We start from the raw sequence: 20248 nt of genomic DNA on the forward strand, positions 1-20248 counted from the left end.
CACATGAGCTGTCCACAGCAGCTGCCACAAGGGCAGCTGGTGGACAGGGCAAGACAGGACATGACAGCTACTGGCAAAGAGCAGGGCTGAGAAACCTCTCACAGATGGACATGCGTCCCAAGACAAGGGCAGTTGAATCACAGGATGAACCACTTCTACCATCTCAGAGGGAGACTGGATATGCCAAGGTAAGAAAAATGACATAAAATAATGAGATTTCCCAAGCCATTTGGCTTTTTCCATGACATCAATCCCTTGGCAGCCCTTTCACAACCACACCAACGCTGGGCCTCTCTGCTTGCTTTGCCATGTAAGTGGCAACCTTGCCAGAGCCCAGCAACAAAGTGGACACTCACCTGCTAGGGCTCCAACAAATAAATGACCGGGACTGAAACCTGTTGACAGTTCATCACTGCGCAACCCTGGAAGCGTGCATCTTTTTGGTTTTTTGGGGGTATTTTAAATCAGCTTCAGTAAAATGTCTCTTAGATTTGTAAATCGTTAGGAAGAACAAACATTGCATAATGCAGGTGAAGTGCTTGGAAATGTTCTGACTTAAATGTTGTTGACATGTAAAATTGTCTGAAACCTCAAAATTGAATGTTACGGTTAAAAAAGGAGGAGAGAATTGTTGGGGTTTTCCTTGCTGAAGAGTAGTAGTGCTGTGTTAATTTTTAAGGACAATTTCATACTGAAGGGGCTAAGATTGTAAACCTTTGAAAAGCCCACTCGTGATTTGCATTTTGGATTTGTTTTGAAATCTAAAAATCATTAATATTTTAGCTCTCTGTCTTTGCTTTTTTCTCTTGAGCTGTGGAGTTGTTTAGGACACTTGATGTAGTATATGTACATAGATCTGTCTTGTTCTTTTGTGTAATTCTTTTTGTAAGGTATTACGCTTACTTGTTACAAGTACAGTAGTCAAGTACTCCATACAAAGTCTCAGATGATTTTTTTTCGCAAGGTTGATAGGCAATACCTTCTGGGTTTACAGTTTCTCTTGCAGTATATATCCGTGGTGTAATTAACTTCTGACATTTAACATTTTGGCATAGTACTTGGCACGCCTGCCTCTGTTCTCAGCAGACTGTAGTAAGGAACTGATCTGTAGTCTCTTAATGCTAGAAGACTGCCTCTTGGTCTACAAAATGATCTGAAGATTTCAGACAGCTAAATGGGGGACAAAGTCTCCCCAAACCCTCCGGAGTGTTAATGCTGACTGTACTCCAGCAGTGCTTATTGAGAATGAAATCCGTGTGCAGAAAAAGTAAGGATCTCCCTTAGCTGCCTGTGTCTGGGTACCTATTGGTGCTCAGTTAATATCTGGAAGTGTCTTCGACTGGAATCATTTTTGTGTAGTAATGGAGGGCTGTGTTCCGTTAAGCAACAGGGAAGACTATATCCTGTGACCTTTTCTCTGGTGGCTTGGTATTTATGTGTAGCAGTTGAAATAAGCCCAATATGGCTTCCTGGAAACCAAAGCGTTCTGGAAGACAGTGCTGAGCAGTAGGCTACTAGTGCCTGCAAAGTTCCTGTAGCCTCTTTCTTCCCCACTCCCCAGCAGATTCTGGGCTGAGATGCACCCAAATTTTCCAGGCAGTGATCAACATAGTGGACGATAAAATGGGATTTTCCTTTAAACTGGATTTTCAGTTAATTGAATTTAGTTAGAACTTGGTTGCTTCTGCAAATTGTAGATACCTATCTGCACCTTTAGACTTTCTAAATGCCAACGAATTTATTTTTTTTCCCAACAGGAACAGTCAAGCTAAATGCTCTTTGGCTGAATAAGCAGCACTGTATAAAATGTCTCGTGTGTGAAAATGTTTTTTGTACATTGTAGGGGAATAGACAGGGATCGCCGACCGGAAGATCACGGGCTGTGACGGAAAGGTAGACTCCTCCCCATAGGAGTGGCAGGAACAGGAAGCTCAAGAGCTATATAAGCGTGTGACGCAGCTAAATAAACGGACATATTGTATCCATCATATTGATGTCTGTGCATCACTGTCCCCAGGGTGGGTAGAGCCCTGTGTCCCGGAGATATGCGGCCCAAGATAAGTTCTCCCGTAGAAGCGTACAGCAACAAGTGGGGACCCCGACGTGATCGGCGGGGCGGCATGGCAAGTTCGCCGGGGGGAAAAGATAGCTTGGGGCACGCAGGGGTGGGACGGGGAGCCGCAGGACGGCGGGCGCGCCATGGAATCAGTCGTAAAGGTACTGAAGGGATTGGGGAAGGAATATGGAACTTCGATTTCGAAGGCGCCTACCTCAAAGGCCATCCAATGGATGATTACGTGGGGGCTCATACGGAGTCCCGCAGACATATTTAATAAAGATAATTGGGTGAGAATTAAAGAGGAGTCAGCCGAAAGGGCTATGATGAGAAAACGCCAGTACATACAGCTCTGAGAAAGATACACCGGTTACTATTGAAAGCTCGGGATGATCTGGAGACGTGGCGGCAGGCGCGGCTGTGCCTGCACGGCGCTACAGGCGACAGTAGCCCGGAAATAGACCCAGGATCGGCAGTGGGGACGCAGACAGGGGCAAGCATCGCGGGGGATGCGGAAGAAGCGGAGAGTTCGGACGGAGTAGCCCGGCCAACTACTCAGTCTGAGGCTCCCAAAGAGGTGGATCGGGAAGCGGCGGTGTTCCCTGTTGAGCCAGCAGGACCTTTGGAATGCCCCCCGCCCCCCGCATACCCCTGGGACGATTTGGCACAGGCGCGGGGAGGGTGACGTGCCAGCGGACGCAGCGGGAGTGACGGAGCGGAAGGAGAAAGATGACCAGCGCCGGAAGCAGCGCCGGCAGCGGCACCGCCCTCTGCCCGACCCTCGAGACTGGCTGCCGGGGCAACCCTTGAGATGGGAGTCGGACGAGGAGGAGGAGGATTGGGGTGCCTGGAGGGGAGGACAGGGGGGGTATAGATCAACCTCGAGTAGCAGCGAATGAGAAGTTGGGGGAGAAACCGATGCCCACATGTGGGAAGACGGGGCAGATCGCCTGCAGCGCGCAAAAAAGAGGCATAAGGCAGCGGGGCCTCGGAGGACCAATCAGAAGGAGGGAAGAGAGGGACCGCCAAAAGGGGAGGTCCGGAGCGCTGCAGCTCCGGAGGGGTCCGCGGAGGACGTGCTGCGGCCGCTGCAGCAGGCTATGCGCGCACTAGGGGAAGTAACTGGGAGGCAGACAGGACTCTTAACGAAGGGGGCGCCCCAGCGACAGTCGAGTTACCTAACTGGCGGCTGATAGCCAGAGATTGTAGCCTCGATGGAGTAAGGATAGAGATGCCCGGGATATTCCCTGTCCGGATAGCTCCTGGAGGAGGGGCAGGGAGCTGCAAGCGGTAACGGAGAGTTCCCGCAGAGCGTATAGCAAAGTGGGCAGGTATGAAAAAAAAGCGGAACCTTGGCAAAAGATACAGCAAGGACTAGCAGAGCCGTTTACAACGTTTTGTGACAGGTTGCAGAAGGCTATTATAGAATCAGAATTGCCACAAGCAGCCAAGGAGGCAGTCCTTATGGATTGCCTCCGAAATCAAGCAAATCCGCAAACACAAGATGTCCTCCGCACCCTGGCGGTGGGGGCATCATTGGGTCAAACCATCAGGCATGTCTTGCGCCAGGAGGCGTTGAATCAGCATGGCGGTGTGGGAGCGCACATCTGCCAGAACCCTGACTGTGGAAGCGAATAAAGGGTGATGGTGCAAGCGGCCGGGGTGGGGCCGAGATGTCACTTGTGTGGACAGCAAGGGCACTTTAAAGCTGGGTGCCTGCTAGCGGAAAGGGGGGGACGTAATGGAGGAGGAGCGCGCCCAGTAGGGAGGTGCTGGGTGTGTGGGAAGCCAGGACATCTGGCAAGAGATTGTCCAACTACAAAGCCGGGAAACGGCCAAAGGAGGGCGAAGCGAGGGGGATTCGCGCCTCCTGTGAGTCAAATGGCCCCCATCATGGTGCCAGTGCCAGGAGCTTGGCCCACCATAGCGGGCCAAGGGGGAGTGAACCTTCAGGCAGGGGAGCAGAACCAGCAAGATTTGCAGGTTACAGCCCCCGCGTGGCCTTGGTCATAGGCTGTGACGAGAGACCCATGGCGGCGGTGATGATTACCCCGCAAGAGCCGAGTTGCCCGGCACGGATATGCCTGGGAATGTTAATGGATACCGGGGCAGATGTCACAGTGATGCCACTCGAACGGTGGCCACCAACTTGGCCCCTTGCCATGGGAAAACGTATAATAGGGGTAGGAGGAGAACAACAGACGAGGACTAGTACTTGCCCTGTAAAATTCGAAGTCATGGACGAGGAGGCAGGGAAGCTCCTCACGGCCGTAGTGACCATACTAGTAGCAGATGGGGTAGCAAGCCCCTTGTTGGGGCAAGACGCCCTTGCCCAGATGGGGATCGGGTTGAAAAATTTAGCATAAGGGCCACTGCCTCAGAGGGGCTTCGTCACCACAGGTTAGTGTGGAAAACCGAACAGCCCGTCTGGGTGGAGCAGTGGCCCCTGACAACAGAGAAAACAGAGGCTGTAAGAGCTATAGTAAAACGAGAGCATGAAGCAGGGCACCTAGAGCCCTCGATGAGCCCGTGGAACACCCCTATATTTGCTATAAAAAAGAAAGATAAAAACCAATGGAGGATGCTGCATGACCTTAGAGCAGTAAATCAGCAAATGGAGGACATGGGGCCTCTCCAACCTGGCCTACCAGATCTGAGTGCTGTCCCGAAAGGATGGCGAGTCATTGTTTTAGATCTCAAAGACTGCTTCTTCAGTATTGCACTACATCCAGATGATAGAAAGAGATTTGCCTTTACTCTGCCCGCGGCGAACCGCGCAGAACCAGGTAGTAGATGGCAGTGGAGAGTACTTTTGCAGGGGATGAAAAATTCTCCAGCGATCTGCCAGAGGTATGTGGCTTCTGCATTGCAGCAAGTAAGGCAACAGTATCAGGAGAGAATCTACATGATCCACTACATGGATGACGTCCTCATAGCTGTGCCCACCGAGGCATTGTGTGAACAAGTTTTTCAGACACCCAAAGGGGCCTTGCGGGACAGGGCCTCAAGGTAGCTGAGGCAAAGGTACAGCGAGGACCAGTGTGTGGATTTCTGGGTGCTAGAATACAAGGTGATTGCATACAAGCTCAGCCTATTAAACTTACACCTAAGGTTAAAAATTTACACGATGTACAGAAGCTGGTAGGAGCACTGCAGTGGTTGCAGACATTCGTGCGCATCACCGGTGAGGAGATGCAACCTTTCTATGCGTTGCTGAAAGGGACCGACCCATGGGAGCCCAGGAGTTTAGACCCAGAGGCAGTCGAGCAGTTGCAGACGATAGAACGTCGAATGCAAAAGGAAGGAGTATGGCGGTGGGACCCTCAGGAGGAATTAATTGCAGGTTGGATTCTGACCGCCGGTGGAGGATTAGGATTGCTATATCAAATACGGACAGGGGAAGAAAAGCCACTGCGATGGGTATATCAGAAGGTTCCCAAGGATGCGTTCTCCACAAAAGTCAAGGTAGCCGGGGGAATGATTTGGCGTCTGCGACGGGAGAGCAAGGGAATCTTTGGGAAGGAGCCAGATAAGCTCACAGTGCCGTGGAATGGGGAGAAATGGCGGAAGGTGGTAGAGAGTGAAGAGGATATACAATTGGCAGTATACTCATACCCAGGGAAAATCGTCACAGGCACGGTACAGAGGTGGGCCGAGACAGCCAAAGTGGTGGATTTGAGTGTGGATAGTAGAGTTTTGGATACCCCTCACCCAGGACCAACATATTTCACAGACGCTTCCTCGAAGACGAACAGAGCGGCGGTAGCGTGGAAAGAAGAGAATAGTTGGATGCGCCAGACGTATGAGGAGCAGGGTAAAAGTGTGCAGTGGCTAGAAGCGAAAGCGCTAGAGATGGCCCTGCGAAAGGATATAGATCGGCATATAAATGTGTGCACGGACTCCTTATATGTGTATAAACTATTCATGTCCATGAAACGAGAGGGTGTACCACACACGGAAATTGCCTTGATGCTAGAGGTTGCTTTATCGCAGCGAGGAGCAACTGTGACAGTAATTCACATTCGCAGTCATCAGATGGGGATTGGACCACTGATTGAGGGGAATCGCATGGCTGATGAGGCAGCCGCGGGAGTCTGGACATTGATGGAGGCAAAGAAACTGCATGAAAAACTGCACCTGGGTGCTAAAGCCTTGGCAAAGGAGTGTGGCATCTCAATAAGAGCAGCAAGAGAAGTAGTAGCCACCTGTCCTTACTGTCAGCACTCGCCATTGTGGGAGGCAGGAGTCAACCCTCGAGGACTGGAAGCAAATGCCATCTGGCAGACTGACTTTACTGATGTCCACAGTTGGCCCCCGGACGGCACCTGGCGATTACAATTGATACATATAGTGGAGTCATCATGGCTACTCAGCATCGGAAGCAGACCGCAACGCAGTTGACTGCGCATTGGACCACGGTAATGGCGTGGCTTGGAAAGCCCACCGAGATAAAAACAGACAATGGACCACGCTTTTGGGCTTGAAGTACCGAAGAATGGTGTAAAGCTTGGAATATTGTATTAAAACACGGCATTGCTTACAATAGCACGGGGCAGGCAATAGTTGAACGCGCTCATCGCACCTTGAAAGCAAAAATAATACAGCTTGGGGAGGGGGAGGGGATTAAGGGAGCTATACCCATAGCAGCTCAGCAAACTATTTTAATGCGTGCATCATGTTCGCTTAATCATTTTATACGCGGGCAGGAGCAAGTTACAGCAGTGGAGAAGCACTTTGGCAAAGGTCAAGCAGGCGAGCGCTATCCGCAGGTACGAGTAAGGTTCCCAGGCAGTGAGCAATGGGAGAGAGGATGGAAACTGAGATGCCTGGGGAGGGGCTACGCCGCGGTTGAGAATGAAGGGCGCATAGAATGGGTGCCTGCAAAGTGTGTGAAAGCAGAACTGTGCAAGGATGTACAATGAATAATCCCTTTCTGAGTTGTCTCTTTGCAGGGTCTGCAGACATGGATCCTCATGCTAGCCGTACCATTGCGAAAAGAAATGAGCTCCTTGACAAGATCGCAAGCAATATTGCAACGAGAGCGACACTGGGAAAGGGCGGCAAAAGAGAGATATGAACTGGGACTGGATAGTAATAATTGGGGGGATCTTGTTGTGTGTAGTAACCATGGTTACTTGTGGGCTGCCATTGTTATGCTGGTTATAAGACAAATCAAAGAGCGCCTGCAAGAGTTACATGAATATAGACCTGACCGCAATATGTATCCGCTTACGCAAGTAGCTTTGTAGAACTTTTAGCAGCATGGGGAGGGGGAGATGTAGGGGAATAGACAGGGATTGGCGACCAGAAGATCACGGGCTGTGACGGAAAGGTAGACTCCTCCCCATAGGAGTGGCAGGAACAGGAAGCGCAAGAGCTATATAAGCGTGTGACGCAGCTAAATAAACGGACATTTTGTATCCATCATATTGATGTCTGTGCATCACTGTCCCCAGGGTGGGTAGAGCCCTGTGTCCCGGAGATATGCGGCCCAAGATGAGTTTTCCCATAGAAGCGTACAGCAACAGTACATTTATAATCGTGTTGAAGTAAAAGAATAGTATGAAGTTGTTCTTCTTACAGTTATTCAGTAGGTCTACAGTAAGTAAAAACAGGCTGGAATAAGAAGGTCTGCTAAGAGTGTGCTAACAGTGATTATAATTAGTGTTCTGTTAACCAGTGAGTTGGGTTTTTCCGGGCATAAATTGTGTTAGGAATGCAAAGCAAGGCTGACATCAGGAATGAATACTTCCCTGGTTTAAACAGCTTGCATCATTCCATCCAAACTCCGCTCAAATTCTTGCTTTGGAACCCAGAAAGAATGAGTCACATGTGGCTGTAGTTCATCATAGGTGCCTCTTTATTGAGAAACGAAACCTTTTCTGAGCCTGAAAGGTCGTAGCTTTATGTTGAATACGCATAGGAAGTTTGGAATAGAGATCAATGTTTGGAATAATGACCAAGTAAAAGAGCAGTGAAAAGGTAATCACTTTGTGGTTGTATTTATTGCTTGTATTTATTTTTCAGTGACTTCAGTTCCTCTGTCTGAGGTAATGTGAAGGTCTCCTCTCATTTGGATGCTACTGGAGTCCAATAAAATTACTCAGCCAGCGGAGTGCATGGAAACCACCTCTCTGTGCAGAGGAGTTGTGTGTTGTGCAGTTTATAGGGTGGGGCAGAAACATGATCTGCTGTGACTGTCCTCACTTCAGAATTGCAAATGAATAGCAGCACTGCTTAACGCCTCATGTGGCTTTTTGGAATACCGCTGCCTTTACATGCAGGCTAGTGCGCATATACCGTCTTCCTTTCTGCATCAGTTCAGAGGTGCAGGGAACTTACAAAAATCTGCTACTGTAAAGTGGCAAACATTATTACTCTGCATATGCTAGACTGACAGCACTGTCACCTATCTGGCCTTCTGGTGGAATGTACAACAGTGGGACATCACCTCAAAAACACCGTTGGGAATTCCGTTAACCTGGGAGGTAGATCCTGATGCAAATTACTAATTTCACTCTTCCATGACAGACAGCAGAGCAGCTTAACAGAGCATAGGGAAACTTCTGGCCATTAATAATCAATGAAGGGAAACCGTGAAGGTACTGAATAAGTGCAGTCCTTCTCCTGTCCTGCCCAGTCCAAAGATAACATGAAGCCTTTGTACCTCAAATACTTCTAAGTTTTGTGTGCCCAGTTTGTCCATAGTTGGTATCTACCAGACACGGCTGCATCCAATGATGACAGCTTTTAATTCTCTGCATTTTACACACTTATGTGGATGCGCACGGGTAGTTTAGGCATGTTGAAAGTTAACTCCTTACGGCCTTGTCAATGAGAATTCTTGATTCTCTTTTAATAAGCACATCTTTATTCTTACCGAATCTGTGTTAAATTTCACCTTTTCAAACTAATGAAGCTTCATTTTTATTTTTAAGTCCTCTTGCAAGCAGCTTGACAGATTTTTCTTATCTAATAAACTGAATGCGAAGCCGGAGCGACCTCCTAACATCATTCTGTTACTACTTATGCAATCGAGGAGAGAGCTGCAACGTGCCACTTGGAGTATGGATCCAGTTGTTGCCCTGGCACCACTCAGTGATGTGTTCTAGCTGAAGTGGGGAATAAAACAAGTGGATTTGGGGGTTACTTTTTTCCTTTGCTCTAGTCAGCCATGTATTTGTTGAAATTAGAAACCTATTTCTGTCGACAGATTCTCTGAGCTAGCAGATAATGATGTCTGGGGTTTTATAGCAGTGATAAGAAATAATGCTAAAAGGATACACAACTGTAGGCTTTAATTTTTTTTTTTTCCTTAAAGGCTATTGTTTCTATCTGTACTGAGCAATAGAATACAACACAGATGCTGAATACATGAAAAGGAACATTAGAAGTTGTCATCTCATCTGATCATGAAGAAAATGTTTGTAGTACTTGCATTACAAAGAGGATAGCTTCTGATGCCTCTGCTGAGGGGAAGGAGGGACACAAGCCAATGTCCTAGGCAAGTCAAATTGTTTTGGTCTGATTTTGAAAAAGACAGCTAGTATTGTTACTTGAAGCATTAGATTTGTCTAAATAGCTCTGGGCCTTACAACTGTCCTACGTTCTCCCTGACACACTGAATCCTTGAGAACTGAGTGGCTTTTAGATCGTAAAATATTTGGGCAAATTCTTAATTATAACCCATTTCTGACAGGAACTTAAAGTATGCTGAAAATTGGACTCGTGTTCTTTAGCAGTTCACATTTTCTTTAATTGCAGACAACAACAGGTAGCAGAAAGGGAAAAAAAAAAAAAAGAGAAGCAGCGCAGCAACGAAAGAAAATGGGGGAAGAAGCCCAAAGGCTAATGAAAGAAGAAGAAAACAAAACTGATGTAGAAGTGTCTGGACACAAACCAGGCATCAGTGGCACAGTGCCAATGAAAAAGAGAATTTCAGCTCTACAACATACATATTGGTATTGATTTAAGTATTTCTAGGGCTGCAGCATTTCTAGGACTCCAACCGTTTGGTTTCAGTACATTCTTCAGGGCATCTTGGAAGGCAGGGTTCTCTCCGAATATCTTCAACAACTAGTAGGTGGTTATTAAAGGAGAAAAAAAGCCCACAGAAAATCATGCCTTGATGGAATGAAGTTTCCTGCAATAGTCCTATTCCAGCACCCTTCTTTGCAGCAAAAGTGATTGAGCAAGGATGTTGACTGAAAGACATCCTTAATGAATAGTTCAAGCCTGGAGAAAAGAATGGAAATACCTAAGAGTGTGGTAAATCTCCTGTATTGTCTATGCTTACCCGAAACATGTAATTAAACAGTTTTAAAGAACCCTTTGCTTCCTGCCTGATCGAGAATGTCTGCTTTTGCCTTTCCATAAAGGTATTTATAAATGTTTCACATTTTTCCATGGGAGATAATATTGACGCGTGCAGAAGAAAATTACTTGTTAAAGGTGACCTGCGGCTCTCAACGTACTCCTGGTAGAGTACGCTCTGGTAGAGCACAAGTTACAGCTGAACACAAAAGTGGATTTCTTGTCACTTTGTCACTTGCAGCCCCTGTGCTACCATGCCCCTTTACAACACTACAGTGGTTAACAGCAGGGGCATTGCTACACAGCAGTGGTGCGTGCTGCTCCTTTCTTATGAAGGCTAATGTTGTGAACGTAGGGGAGCAATTCAATTGCTTACTTGTATTGGTAAATTTGTATTTCTAGCAGAAATTCTTCTACTTCCTACATTAAGGGGAAAAAAAGTCTCACGCTGTATACTTGTTGCATAGGTAGTACAACTGAAAAAAAGGTGTCCTCCTGTGAATACATCTAAGTGTGAAAATTCTCAGTTCAGTTAACAGCACTTCTCAGGTTCCATTTTTGTACAGTTACTGTATGTATTTACAGTGGGATTCCTCTCAGAAAAGCGTGCAAGGTAAATAGGCAGTAGAAGACAACAGTAGTTTAATGAAGAAGAAAAGTTAATGTCTGCTGGAGGGCAAGGTGTGTGGGAGGAGGAGGGTCCATGTGGTTTGTAGGGGAATAGACAGGGATCGGCAACCGGAAGATCACGGCATGTGTCGGAAAGGTAGACTCCTCCCCATAGGAGTGGCAGGAACAGGAAGCTCAAGAGCTATATAAGCGTGTGACGCAGCTAAATAAACGGACATATTGTATCCATCATATTGATGTCTGTGCATCACTGTCCCCAGGGTGGGTAGAGCCCTGTGTCCCGGAGATATGCGGCCCAAGATAAGTTCTCCCGTAGAAGCGTACAGCTACAGTGGTTATTAGGTGCAGCTCAGAACTTCAGTGAATACCTCCTGCATCTTCTGCTGTGCGGATGCTATTATCCCTGAATTCATGGGCTGTCTTGTGGCAGATGAGCAAGGACAGCAAATCCTGTGCCTGAGACGGGTTCCGTGTGTATCCAGGGTCCTGTGAAGTTGTAACAGAATGGGAAGGGGCGGGGGGACTAGATCACCTCTGCCTCGAAAAATAGAATTTTTAACTAAGTTGTAAGACACAAGTTCTGCTTAAAAGAGAAGTACTTGAGAAAGTAAAGACAGTAAGACTTACTCTGAATGGCCTTTGTCATGGAGAAAAGTTTTAAAAAATATTTAGTATGCTTGTCATGCTGCTTAAAATCTTGCAGAGACCAACTGATTTGACAGCAATTTTTAGACATTAAAGAAGTCATTGAGAAATGTGAAATTTTAAAATACCTTTTAGGAAGCAACAATATGCACTTTTGTGTGTATCTTCTGCGCAAGTGTTCTGGCTGGAGCAGAATCGATGACTGCAGTCTGTCCAGACTGAACAGCAGTACGGCAAGCAAATCTGCTCCTAGTACACACCTCTAAAGTATCTGATGGTGGATTGGAGATAAGAAGAAAGTCTGTGAATAAGCTTTAATAGCAATCCGCGTCTGTCCTTTTAACCACACCGATGAAGCAAGGAGGCTCATGTCATAATTCTTTCCCTATTGCTGACACAGGGCAGGGAAACCTAATACCTGTTGCCTAGTTTAGGTTGGAAGCAACATCGCATCTTTCTAAAAAAATTAGTTTAGTGCTTACTATTGCTATTTCTGAGACAATGTAAAATAGGTGCAAATAGATGTTATTCATTAAAAATAACAAAACATTGGCTAGTTAAGAAGTTAGAAACAAAGCCCCTGACTGCGTCATGAGAATGCTCGTGGTTTTTGAGCCTTCAGCCGTTTTAAAAACGATTAGGTGCTGCCACCTCCTGCACATCAGCCCTCCTGCGTTGCTTTGCCCTCTCCTGCGTACTCACACTGTTTTGCTGTTCTTCCCTCCATTTCCCTGCCTGTACTTGAGCACAACTGCTCTAGGAATTGCTCCCATCTACTCTACCAAGTCCTGACATAATGCCAGAAAGGGTACAGTGCTCTCGTAGGTAGCAGTCTGTATGTCAAAACAGCATGCATTGGTTTCATATGTTTTCCTGCGCTATAGTTGCTTGTGTTTGCAATGCCCCATGTTCATTTGTCTGAAGGGTTTTGGAGGAAAATGCTCCCCTGTTCTGCTCATGTAGGACATAAATAAAACAGTGGTTCAATTTTAGCGCATTTCTAGCGGTTGGGATTTAGGTGAGGTAGTTGATTTGGGGGGGGAAAGAAGGCAAAATGAGGAAGTGATCAGAAGTGAAGAAGAGCCTTGTGAGTGGGTGGACCTAAGTAAGCATGCAGGTGAATCTCTGGTGAGGCGGTGGGCAGTGCCTGTGCCTCGGTGTTTTCAGCAGCTGAGAGGCATGTTGGGTACCTCTTCAGCTGAATATTAAAGAAAGGCTTCTTTGAGCCTGGATTAGAAAGAGAAATGCATAATGGGATTATCAATAGGTGTTGCTTCAACCAGGGAAGGAGCCGCCTTGGTTCCTATGCTACCCTGTAAGCATGAATTCAAGCAGCCACCTGCTACCTGACCCTTAACCTATGCCCTGCTTGTCCTCCCCACCTGCACACTTTGAGGCAAGACTTCAATTCTTGCCTCAGTATGGTATGAACAATTTCTCAACTCAGAAAAAGGAGGAGGTTTTATTGAACTCTTTGGAGGCTAATGGTCCTCCCCTAGCTGCTCCATACAGCAGCAGCAGGATCCAGGTGAATCATGACTAAGAGTAAAGCCAAATATTAGATGGGGAAAAATCAAGATGGTACATTTGTCACAACAACTGGGATAGCCTCTGTGGATCGGGGAGCAAAGGCCAGTCCCACAAAGTCTGGGACTGGAGCATTTATCGTGGTACTTCAGGCCTCTTTTTACAAAGGGTACCTTGAGCTGTCTACATGCTTGCAGGATGGAGGAGGAAAGGTGGCAGCTTGGAAGCGAGCTGTATTTCAGGTAGAGATCAGAGCACGGACTTCTATCAGGAATGTGACGGGAACTCTCTTGCTGAGCATAGTTAAATAACTTACGAGAGTTGAGCGGACAGAAGAATTTTAAGGGCAAGAAGCAATTTTGACGTTATTCTGGTGTTAGCGCCTTGTGTCTTAAACATGGACCATGTCCAAAACATGGTTTGAAATGAGTTCAGCCTATTGACATTTTAAATGTAAGTGTAGGTTCATACTGCTTTGTTGCCTGCCTGCTGCAAAAGACACCCACGTAGTCACAGGTGAATCTCTCTCCTAGAACTGAAGATCTAAACTAGTCCTCTAAACTATGCTCCATTTCACCACCACTCAAAGCAAAGATCACTTAAACAATAGTGGCTGTTAAAGAGAAACCCAAAATTGTGATAAAGATGGTAAAATCACATATAAAATATTGTGCTCTCAGCCTTGAACAGACATGCTTTGAAGTAGCAATAAGGCATGTTGTGTCAGGTGTTCCAGTCCCATCCCCTCCACCCGCCAACCTATTAATTTTGGCCCTTGTGCCCAGGTACTTAAAAGAAAAGCTTTTGAAAGTGACTTTGCAGCAACTATGTATTGCAGTAGTGTCATAAGGCAAGTCAAGTGGCCTGCAGGAACCCAACAAGGTAGGTGAGCGTGGAAGAGGAAGTTGCTGGCAGAGGAAGCAAGACGCTCTCATGTTCTCATCTTTGTGAACTCTTGGAGCCTGTGTTACATCAACATGCCTGTTTGATTCCTCTTCCTTAGTGAAATGCTTAATGAACACTAGGGAATCTGTTGCAAACACAAGTAATTCAGAACCCAGGCATTACAAGGATGCAAAAGGTCTCGCTCTGAATTGCCTCTGTAAGCATTGGTGCATGTCACCCTCTTGAGTGTTGCAAATGCTCCCCACATGCTGGCCAACTATTCCTCCTTCCTTGTGGCTAATAACTCCATTCTTCCCCAAAGCGGCAGGGCAGTGCATGGCGTTGTCTGGCTTCACTAGGCTTCTTCTGCTCTGGGTTGCACAGAGAAATATTACACTTGCTTTGCTGGAAGCCAGTGAGGTTTAACCGGCCAGAGGTGTTGTTGAAAGGTTGGGTGGAGGCAGGCAAACACCGCTATGTCGCCTGTTGGTTAGCATTGCCCTCCTCTGAACTATGCACGGATTTCAAGTTTTGGACAGGAAGAATTTGTGGTTTGATGGTCACAGTGGCATCTCGGTGGGCACACTGAGACTGCATGGCTCTCAGATTAATTAAACAAGGTATTCTGGACTTCTGTTAAATGCCGGGAAGACTGACACTCTCCTGGCAGCACAGAAATGAGCAGTTACAAGCTTCTGGAAGATTGCATTGAATTAAAGATTAGGCACTTGCATTTGTTAACTCAGCATGGGTGCAGTCATGCAGGTGGCATGTGTGTCCACCAACCAACTGGAGCCTTTTTCTCTGCCTGAGTGCTTATGCTTGGAGCTGTAATGAAGTTTTTCTCAGCAGAATTCTCTTCTTTGGGTCCTGATGGTTCCTTATGCCCTGATACAGTGCCTCCGCCAGCTCTGCCTGTGCCCAATAGCTCAGCTGAGACCGGCTATTTTATATGGCTTTGCTACAATAAAACACTCACACATTTACCATTTCTAACAGGCTTCATTGAACTTGTATTATAAAGGTAATTTACAATGAAACAATTAAATAAACAATAAGCTAAAGCACAATACATTTCAAAGGGCTCATATGACTACAACATTCCAACACATTAAAACTTTAAAACAACATTAACACTCAAAGTGTACCTACACCTATACTTATCTTTCTAACACGTTTCAAGACTCTCAACAAAGTACCTTTTTGGTTACAGTCCCTGTAAACACACAAGACCAGTGAAACACTCAAGCAATTGTACAACTGAGAAGAACACTACACAAGACAGGAACAAACAATGTGCTGGAAACTGCCTGGGGAATAGGGGGTTTACCTCTAAATTGAACTGACTCTTTGGACAACGAATGGATAACACTAGCATGCTCTCTGGAATACATGTGTGACATCCTTAGCGGGAACAAGCCTCCGTGTCACTCAACACTGTAATTTCACAAAAGCTTTAGGTTAGTGCTGCCTAAAGAAATAGCCCACCTTTCTCTGGCCGTTTGCTCCCGTGCACGTCTCACGCTACTCTTGAGCCAGTGCAAAGTGCTGGTATATTTGCCCAGTGAAGCAGCCAGGGAAACTCATTGAGCTTAACAAACAACAAATTAACATTCAGCAAACAAACATGAAAGAGAACTCACTGTATTCTCCTTGATCTCCCTGGTCATGTTCACTGTGCAGATATGTTGGCACCAGAAAGACACCAGCACGGTGGGGTGGGGGGGTGGGGAACATGGTGACTGGGAGCAGGAGGACTATTTCTGTAGGCAGCAGTACTCTCAAAAAACACCAGTTACAAACATCCTGTAGAAAGGCTTTACCTTTTCCATTCTGAAACAAGTAACATGTTTTCAAACCGATTTATAGGGCAAATCAAATAGTCAAGAGCAAAACGGTGGACTAGGACAGAACTGCAAAACAACGCTCTAGTACTGTAAATGAGATCTGTTCCTGCTCCATGAGTACTGAAAGGCCGCATGATAGTTGGTACAACAGGGGCTGCTACAGCCAGATCGCTGGCGAGTCTGCTGCTCCAGTATCTCTTCTTTATTCCTGTCTGAGAAACAGTATTGACGTACCCAAAGACTTCATCATCATGAGGTTCTGTAAAATCAAGTTCTTCCACAAAATGGTTTTCATTAACTCCGTGCTCCACCTTCCTGCATGGAGGTGTCACAGGAGACAAAAGGATGGTCGAGTTTGGCTCACCTGGAGTTAAGTCCACTACGATACCAGAATCACTGAGGCTTTCAAGAGAAATTGACCCAATTCCTTCAGTGAAGAAGGCGGGCTTAGAGGACAGGCATCTTGAGCTCTGAGCTCTGAACATGTTTTGAATAAACTGCTCCCCTTCTAGGCTATATGGCACCACATCAGTCTGGATGGTCTGCTCCACCATCATGTTTCTGACTTTCTCCTCCTCCTCCTGGGAAAAAGTTAGTTTTTCATCCAGAACATTTTCAAGCATCTCTTGATTCACAGTAGAATTGGAGGGAGCTGGCTCACTCAACTCAGAGGTTGTGGTGGTCAAACTCTCTTCAAATAAATCAGTCCCGTTAGCTGTGTCCTCATGAAGAAACAGCCCACTATCCGCCAGCTCCTCCAGAGCTTGGTCCTCTGTGGTGGGGCTGTCTGGCATCGTGGTACACAACGGCTTGCCCTCAGAGTCACACGTGTACTCCGGGCGCTGCTCATCTCTCACAGAGCTCTTCAGGGCCATCTCCATGCTCGACACCAAAGATTCCAGTTTCTTGTTTTCAATGCTTATTTCTAGGAAGTATTTCTGAAATTTTTTGTCTTTCTCAGCCAAGCTGTTCTTCATGCTCTCAATAACTTGCTTGAGTTCTTTAATTTCCCTCCTTGCTTCCAAGAGGCTCAGCTCCATCTCCACATGATTACACTCGTCTTCAATCCAGTCTTCCTTCATACGTTCCACCTGAGCTTTGAGCTTTTCGATTTCTCTTTCCCTGGAGCAAAATAAAAATATCGTAACACTTCTGGTGACTGCCTAGTTAAAGAGTCAACGTGAGGCTCCACCTCACTGGGGTGGCTATGCTGCAAAGATGCTCCAAGGAAGAAGCAAATTCCTCCATGCATCATTTGCTGCCACCTCTGGGAGAACTGGCAGAGATGTCAGCTGGCTGCCAAGACACACTGGCTGATTCCTAGCTGGAGTCGCCAACCTTGCCACACAGCCAGCAGCCTTGTGGGCTATGCTGTGGTCCTGGACACTTTGAGGTGAAAGTGGTGGCCTCTGGGTTAGGTCCAACCAGTACAGCGCTTAACATCTCATCTACTGCCTCACCCTGGAGGAAATGACAAACAGCTGCCTGGATGTGTCCCCTGTGCCTGCCAGCAGCTCGTCACGTATAGCCAGAGCCAACAGTGGCCTCAGACAGCAGGATGGCTCAGGGCTGCAGGCACCTGGCTTGCTTTGCACCCGGCTTGCTTTGCACCCCCCCAGCCCAGCATGGATCCAGAGGCTTCTGCCTTCACTTGCAAGCAAGTGGGGAGAAGGGCCCCCTGCGTGAGATCCAGCCCTCACAGGTACAGATGTCGGGCCACCCAAAGCAGGACCAAGGGGTCCCTGGGACTCTACCTTGGGGCTCCATTCAAACAACCCTTTGTGCCCGCTTGGGTTGTGTGTGCTGGAAAGCCAGTTCTCAGAGCACAGCTTTAGTAAAAGAGACAACATCTGTTGCTGTGTAATGTACATTGTTGCTTCTTTGCTTAGCATCCATACAAAGTGCTATTGCAAAAAAGTCCATATCTAAGCAACAAAACCACAAGCGGGCACACTAGTTTGTGTCAGAGCTTTTCTTTCATTAGGGGAAAAGGGGGACATTTGTCGTCATATTTTCTGAGTGAGGTGGAACTTTTTTTATGTATAAAAGGTGTCAGTGCTAAAGTAGGCTGGTGAAGAACTATCCTTTGAAAGTCTTCTATCGGGAAAGTTCAAAAAAAGGGAAAAAGAGACAGCCATATTTGTAACGAAAGTGCACGGTACATATTCACTGAGCACACAATGAAACCTTAAATACCTGAAAACAACCTAATCAGCCCGATCATATTTCAAATCTCTTAATGAAAACTTTACATGGTCAAGAAAAGAGTACAAATGATCAGGACTCCCATCCCTTAATGCTCCTGAATAAATCTTGTCCAGTCTTATTTCTGAAGTGAAATATACCTTTCTGTAACTTTGCACTCGGATTCCTTCAGCTTTTTTTTCAAATGCCGTATTGTAACTTCTTTCTGCTGCAGAGGAGTCAAATACCGCTCCGGATTTTCTGGCTTAGTGCTGCAATTGTGACCACAAGAAATAGATTTCCCTGATCGCCTGAAAAGAAAAAAACCATCACACCATCACATAACATCACTCCTACAGTTCTTCAGTCCTGGCAAAAAGGAACACATCCCATAGACTGATATGGCGCTTGACTCATTTTGGGCTCCTCAGTGTCCACACAAGTGACTCCCTCTGGCAAACCAAAGTACTTGAGAAAATGGCTGATTTGTGGCTATAGTACAAAATTTACTATTTATCATAGTTGTTTTCAGTGCCATTACCTCAAATGAGACATTTAACTTTAAAACACCTAGCCATCTCCTCACCCAAAACGGTGCCCGAGAGCAGGCAGCTGGGCCATTGGCAAGGGCACCCAGCTGCAGACACAGCCAGGTAAGGAAGCGTACAGACTGAGTTCAGCTCCACATGTGAGTTAAGAAGCCGAGCACCCTGAAACCTACATTAATCCTGTCTAGCTTTAGGTGTGTATCTGACATGCTTGGCTGTTGAGTTGCCTGGGGTGGGAGGAAAGAGAGAGAAAGGGAGGGAGAGAAACAACAATTACTTCTCTGCAATACGTGTCGCACGCTCCCGCAGGTATGAGTTTTCTTCCCTGTAGAGGAAACTGCACGCAGAGGTACCTAAGGCCGGGCAGGGTGAATTTTCACCCGAGCATACAATATTTTCTATACAACCCCACCCAACTCTCTCCAAAGGAGAAAGGACCTTTCTGTGAAAGAACCAGGAAAGCCACATGAGAACTGACAGCATAAAACCACGGAAAGGAGCCTGCCTTGGAGTGAAAACCAGCTACAAAGCGCTTTGACTAAAAGTAACCTTGAATTTTACAGTACTGAAACAGTAAAACTTTTACATGGGATAGAGCACACTGTTGATTGTCGAGCCACCAATATGAAGAGTCACACCCATGCTGAGGAGCAACACGACCCCTTTGGCAAGCCAGACAACCAGCTGATGCCACATTTGAGTGCAGAGAAGGTAAGTCAGTGTGCCGAACACCAGGATGCTGAAATAAAGACTTGCCTCGTCACTTGGCTGCTGTCACTTCCTTTGTTTGAGCCTGAGTTGCTTCTGCTGGCTAAAGAAGCCCCATAATTCTGACGGGTGTTCGCAGGACTCGGCTGGTTTTTGCTCAGTGTTGACAAAGGGGCCTTTTCACGGGAAGCAGGTGGGCTGGGTCTGGACTTGTTGGATAAGGATCCATTATTCTGACCATGAAGGCCACAACTGGAGGAGAACCAACATGGTTAAAGCATACTGGATTATCTTTATCACACAACTCATTATGTGTCTTATTTCACGCACAAAGTTGTCTACACACTAAAACAGGTAGATAACTGTGAGTGGCCGGGAAGAAAGTCCTGAAGTCATCAGCCACTGCACACTCTTTCACTGACTGTGGGGCTCTCAGTCTGAATTATGTGATCTAGGGAAACAGTGGCCATTTTCACGTTTCTCTGTGGCTAGCACGGTTCCCACTGACTCCACCAGATCATCCACCTTCCCTGAACCTCTGACTCCATTAAGTAATGAGAGGACTGCAGCCTGGGCTAGTGCCAAAAGAACCACGCTTCAGCCTTCCCTGGCCAGACCTGCAGAGAGATGCCTGCTCCTGGAGGTTTGCTCTAAGACTGCTTTCATGCTCCTTGGCAAGCAGCCTGAGGGATCACAGTGTGTGATGAAAACAGATTTGTTTGAGCCACTGTTCCTTTCTCTCTTTGGCATAGAGGGTGCTTCAGCTGCCACTGTCAACTATTCATAGAATCATAGAAGAGAACCATAGAATCATTAAGGTTGGAAAAGACCCCTAGGATCATCAAGTCCAACTGTCAACCCAACATCACCAAGTCTCCTAAACCATGCCCTGAGGTGCCACATCT

At 46.7% G+C, this 20248-nt stretch overlaps 1 protein-coding gene across 1 annotated transcript in view; it reads right to left on the reverse strand.

The window, feature by feature from the left end:
• LOC142055627 (myelin and lymphocyte protein-like) overlaps positions 1-20248 on the reverse strand; it is a 38098-nt gene that overhangs the window by 94 nt on the left and 17756 nt on the right. The window lies entirely within an intron of this gene.

Source organism: Phalacrocorax aristotelis, chromosome 3, assembly GCF_949628215.1.
Source record: "Phalacrocorax aristotelis chromosome 3, bGulAri2.1, whole genome shotgun sequence".
Taxonomy (NCBI): domain Eukaryota; kingdom Metazoa; phylum Chordata; class Aves; order Suliformes; family Phalacrocoracidae; genus Phalacrocorax; species Phalacrocorax aristotelis.